The sequence below is a fragment of the Myxine glutinosa genome, chromosome 4, assembly GCF_964187855.1.
Source record: "Myxine glutinosa chromosome 4, kmMyxGlut1.1, whole genome shotgun sequence".
NCBI classification, from domain to species: domain Eukaryota; kingdom Metazoa; phylum Chordata; class Myxini; order Myxiniformes; family Myxinidae; genus Myxine; species Myxine glutinosa.
The window spans coordinates 87,545,900-87,551,899 of NC_136264.1; the positions used below are offsets into that span (position 1 = coordinate 87,545,900).

The following is a 6,000-nucleotide window of genomic DNA, read 5'->3' on the forward strand; positions in this document are numbered from 1 at the left end:
CCAGGCACGGAGCCGTCCCCCTGCCGGCCAAGGTGGAGGCGGTGAAGGGGTTTCCGCGCCCCCGCACGATCAGAGGGCTGCAGGAGTTCCTGGGCATGGTGAACTTTTACCATCGGTTCCTGCCCCGTATCGCCCAGCTCCTGCGCCCCCTGCACGAAGCTCTCCAAGGTAAGCCGGGCAAAGGCGACGTCACCTGGACCAAGCAGATGGACGCGGCGTTCACGGGCGCGAAGCTCGCCTTGGCTAACGCCACCATGCTCGCGCACCCGGCGCCCGATGCGCCGATCGCCCTCACCACCGACGCCTCGGACTACGCGGTGGGCGCGGTGCACGAGCAATGGGTGCGTGGAGCTTGGCAACCGCTGGCGTTCTTTAGCCGGCAGCTTCGCCCGCCCGAACGCCGTTACAGTACCTTCGACCGCGAGTTGCTCGGGCTTCACTTGGCGGTCAGGCACTTCCGCCATCTGCTCGAGGGCCGTGCGTTCACTGCCTTCGTCGACCACAAGCCGCTGATCTTCGCGATGGGCAAGGTCACCGAGCCGTGGTCGGCCCGGCAGCAGCGTCACCTCTCGGCCGTGTCCGAGTACACGACGGACATCCAGCACGTCGCGGGGAAGGACAACCCGGTGGCGGATTGCCTTTCCCGGGCCGTCGCCCACGCAGTCCACCTCGGCATCGACTATGCCCGGATGGCAGCGGACCAGGCCGCTGACCCCGACGTCCAGGCCTTGCGGACCGCCGTCACGGGCCTCCGCGTCACCGAGGTGGCGTTTGACGGCGCGGGCGCGGCCCTCTTGTGCGACGTCTCCCTCGGGCGTCCTCGCCCCATCGTGCCCGTGGGCTGGCAGCGCCAGGTGTTTGACGCCATCCACGGCCTGTCCCACCCGGGCGCGAGGGCCTCCCAAAGGCTGATCGCCGACAGGTTCGTCTGGCATGGCCTCCGGAAGGCCGTCCGCGGCTGGGCCAGGACGTGCGCGCGCCAAGGTGCACCGGCACACCCAGGCCCCGTTGGCCCCGTTCACGGTGCCGGAACGCCGGTTTGACCACGTCCACGTGGACCTGGTGGGACCTCTGCCCCCCTCGCGGGGTTTCACCTACGTCCTCACCATGGTGGACCGCACCACCCGGTGGCCGGAGGCCGTGCCCTTGGCGTCGACAACGGCGGCCGATGTCGCGCAGGCTTTCATCGCCACCTGGGTCGCCCGGTTCGGCGCCCCCTCAGACATCTCGTCCGACCGCGGCCCCCAGTTCACCTCGGAGCTCTGGGGGGCGGTCGCGCAGGGGCTCGGGGTCCGGCTGCACCGAACCACGGCCTACCACCCCCAGGCTAACGGCCTGTGTGAGCGATTTCACCGCTCATTGAAGGCCGCGCTCCGGGCCACCCTCCGCGACGGCGGCTGGGTCGACAGGCTCCCCTGGGTCCTGCTGGGCCTCCGGACGGCGCCCAAGGAGGACCTGCGCACATCCGCGGCGGAGTTGGTCTTCGGGCAACCGCTGCGGGTGCCGGGCGAGTTCCTCCCCGACTCCACGGCACCATGGTCCGCGGCACAGCAGCGCTCCGCTCTGCAAGAGACCGCCCAGAGGTTCGCCCCGGTGCCAACGGCATGCCACGGGCACCCACCGACGCACGTCGCCCCGGAGCTTCGCACGGCGGAGTACGTCTTCGTCCGCCACGATGCCCACCGGACACCACTGCGGCCCCCGTACGACGGGCCTTTCCGCGTGCTGGAGACCGGGGCGAAGCACTTCACCCTGGACATCGGCGGTACTCCTGACCGTGTTTCGGTAGACCGCCTCAAGCTGGCCCACCTCAACGTGGACCATCCACCGCCAGTGGCCCGACCCCCACGTCGGGGCCGCCCCCCTGTGGGCGGACCCCCGGCACCGCCCAGCCCCGCCGCCCCGCCACCCCCCGGTCCTGCACCCATCCCAGGGGCAGCCAGGGGCATCCCACCTGGCATCCCTGCACCCCGGACGCCGCCGATCGCCAGGGGGCGCTTCGGCCGGGTCATTCGTCTGCCCCGCAAACTGGCCCTCCAGGTGCGCGGGAATTCTGGGGGGGGCGCGTGTGGCGGATACAAAAGCCCACTGGCGTGGTGACATCATTCCGCGCACCAAGTGGGCGGTGGCCACGCCCGAGGGGTAGGCGTGGCCTCATGATATACACCGGGCGCGCAGCCCGGAGCGGCGGGAGCGCGCCAGTGTTACAGTGAGCTCCTGAAATAAAGACGCTTATAAGTTACCGCTTGTCCGCTTCCTCCTTGCTCGCAAGCAGCGCGCGTAACGCCGCGCTTTAAGATACACTTTAAACAATGGGGTCAATTTCCCGCCAACGAGTGCTGTCCAGTCACCTTCGATAAACGTATTCAAGTCATGTCTGAATAAAAAAAACGCAAGGTTCTCCGTCCAAAAAACGCAAGCACCACCTGACATTCACGCTCTCGAGTCACGTGCTTATATTTATAAGTACTGTATAACGATCGATCCGAGGATAAGGTAAACACACAACCACTGAAATACCTGTGTAAACATCTCCTCACCTGTTCTCTCCCAACTCACCTTCCCACTGCCTTCTTGACAAACAACGTTATCAGACCTCGTGGCTGATCTCGTCGCCAGCCTGCTCCTTATCCTGCTGATGCTGATGCTGATGCCCACCACCGTGTCACGAGGCCGTTGTCAAAGGCAACTGGGCGTTTCGATGGCGCTTGAATAACTCTTCGCCTATTTCGTTATAATGACAACGATTATATTTAAATATAACACAAACTTCAATGCACATTCGCACGAATGACACAACGCACGTGACTGAACAATGCCGCGGAAGTAGTCGCGTTATCGTCAATTAAAATGTCAGATAAACGTTGTCGAATCGTGTTTTAAGGTTTACACATCGACTAGCATATTATTTGTCGAAAAAAAATACGTTTGTTTTTCCCTTTTCGCTTAAAACGTTCGCACGTAACACAACGACGATAAATGTAAATTATTGGAGTTGCCATTATTATTCAAAACCGCTAATACTGATTTTCAATGCAGTCAGATACACCGCCTAAGTTAAATTCATTCATATAAATACGGAACTTACAAACAATATATTTCTTCTTCTTTGAATTGTAATGTCGCTTTCAGAGCCGCAAGGCTCTATATATGCCACGCACCAAAGCAAGCCAATAATACCGGTCCAAACTATAAGTAAAAAGGAGCCTTTTGGCATGTTCCGTTAGCAAGCAGCCTGCTTATAGTTTGCCAAGCGGCTTGCTTGATTCAAAGCGCTCAAGCAAGCACTCAAACGGAACGAAGTGCTCGGCATCGCTTAACAACACGGCGGTCTCCATGGAAACAGTGCTCTTGTGGAACCTTTGAACTGTGTATGAGTGGAATGATTATGGCTACTCACGTTGCACGCACCATTGTGTCGCCACCGCCCAGTCATGTTGTTCGGCCCAGTGAATGATGACGTCATATTTATGTGAGAAAGTGTTCACATCGACTTTGACTTTCAACTCAAATTAATATTCAAGTCACAAGTGAGTCTTTTTTATTCGAAAGACTTTAATTAGGATGAGGAAAATAAGTAAATAAATAAATTTTCGTCACCCCCTAGGGCCCTACCCTCTCCGACAGTGACTGATTGACACACACACACACACACACACACACACACACACACACACACACACACACACACACACACACACACACACACACACACACACACACACACCCCACTTATACGATGGCCTGGTGTTCGCTTATAACGGTTAAAGTGGCTGTTTTAAGATCCCAGGGTCATGGGTTTGAGCTCCTGTAAAACCGTTGAATTAACACCAGGGGGGTTTATTTCTGAGATCGGTAAAATGAGTTCCAGCTTACTAGGGTCATAAGCCATTCGAGGATCCTGCGTGGGAGTGGTGACCCGTCCAGGATTGTACTGCTTCGCCAATGAAACTACCTCGGCAGCTCCAATGCGCCTCACGGAATGAAAGGAATGGCTATTAGTCCCCTACTGGTTTCACAGGAGTAGTGTAGTGCCTAAAGTACAAATGTAAGTGATATCGTGACACCCTGGCCCAAATCACCAAATTTGGCAATTATATATTATATATATAATATATATAATATAATATTGAAGGAACTGCGCTCCAACGCGAGTCGAAAGAATTGACGCGACCAAAGACGGAATTCGTCCGAGTTGCTTTATTGAAACAAAACAGCTCAGGTATTCTCCCAAGCCCGTTTATCGGGCAGCAATATAATACACATTTATGTCGGGAAGTTTGCCCGGCAAAAGCTATACCGGGCATGCCCGGGTGTCAAGGGCGAGCCTTGGAAAGGCGAGCCTGGACCTGCCCGGGCGTGTTTGGCTGCGGCCTGGCAAGTCGAGGCTGGGCGTGCCCGGGCGCTCTGGGCGAGCCCTGGAAAGGCGATAGCGGGCATGCCCGGACGCTCTGGGCGAGCCCTGGAAAGGCGATAACGGGCATGCCCGGACGCTCTGGGCGAGCCCTGGAAAGGCGAGAGCGGGCATGCCCGGGAAAGACGAGACCGGGCGTGCCCAAGAGGTTCGGGCGTGCCCGGGAACAGTGAGTCCGGGCATGCCCGGGAGAGGCGCGTCTGGCCGTGTTCTGGCCGGTGCAAGGCGATTGTGTGCATCCAGCGGTAACCGCTACACACGCCCCTCCAGAATCGACCTGCACCGGCAGGGTCAATTTAAGGGGGGTCTGGATGACCCGGCCGAAGCGACCCCTGGAGGGTCGTGGGGAGGGGTCTGACGTGGTGGTGGGTGGTCGAGCGGGGGGAACTGTGGACGGGGGGCGGCCTCGCCGCGGAGGAAGGGCCAACCGTGGTGGGCGGTCGACGTCCATGTGCGCCGGTTTGAGGCGGTCCACAGAAATCCGGTCCGGCCGGCCGCCGAAGTCGACGATGAAAGACTTGTCGCCCCGTCGCAGGACCCGGAAGGGCCCGTCGTACGGCGGCCGGAGTGGCCCCCGGTGCGCGTCATGACGCACAAAGACGTACTCCGCTGTGCGAAGCGCCGGGGGGACGTAGGACTGGGGGCCACCGTGGCGGGACGTCGGCACGGGGGCAAATCGTCGGGCGGCCTCCTGGAGGTCCGAGCGTTGGCGAGCGGCGGACCAGGGACTGGTAGCGTCGGGCACGAATTCGCCCGGGACGCGGAGCGGCTGGCCGTAGACGAGCTCGGCGGCGGACGCCTGGAGGTCTTCCTTGGGGGCCGTGCGAAGGCCCAAAAGGACCCACGGCAGCCGGTCGGCCCAACCGTCGTCCTGAAGGCCGGCCATGAGTGCGGCCTTCATGGAGCGGTGAAACCGCTCGCACAACCCGTTGGCTTGGGGGTGGTAGGCCGTGGTGCGGTGCAGCGTGACCCCCAACGAACGGGCGACCGCGCCCCAAAGCTCAGACGTGAACTGTGGGCCGCGGTCGAACGAGATGTCCGCTGGTGCGCCGAAGCGCGCGACCCAGGTGGCGATGAACGCCTGCGCCACGTCGGCGGTGGTGGTGGAGGCGAGGGGCACGGCCTCCGGCCACCTGGTGGTGCTGTCCACCATGGTGAGCAGGTGGGTGAACCCCCGCGAGGGGGGCAGGGGACCCACCAGGTCCACGTGGACGTGGTCGAAACGCCGTTCAGGCACGGCGAAAGGTGCCAGCGGGGCCTGGGTGTGGCGGTGGACCTTGACCCGCTGGCAGGCCGTGCAGGCGTTGGCCCAGTCGCGGATGTTTCGTCGAAGGCCGTGCCAGACGAAACGCGCCGACACCAGCTTCTGAGAAGCTTTCCGGCCCGGGTGAGAAAGGCCGTGGATGGAGGCGAAGATGCGGCGCTGCCAGGAAACGGGCACGATGGGGCGAGGCTGGCCCTGGGAGACGTCGCAGAGCAGGATGGTGCCCACGAAGGGAATGTCGGCCAGGCAGAGGCCCGTGTCCGCCGCACGGAGTGCCTGCACCGAGGCATCGGTGGTCTGGTCGGCCGCCATGAGCGCGAAG

The 6,000-nt window shown here is 61.1% G+C and overlaps 1 protein-coding gene across 1 annotated transcript in view; it reads right to left on the reverse strand.

The window, feature by feature from the left end:
• Positions 1-2,792, reverse strand: part of LOC137412174 (solute carrier family 23 member 1) — a 93,735-nt gene extending 90,943 nt beyond the window's left edge. Inside the window, exon 1 of the mRNA XM_068097452.2 lies at positions 2,560-2,792. The gene's annotated coding sequence lies outside the window, so the exon portion shown is untranslated. The remainder of the gene's footprint in view (positions 1-2,559) is intronic.
• Positions 2,793-6,000: the final 3,208 nt, after the last annotated feature.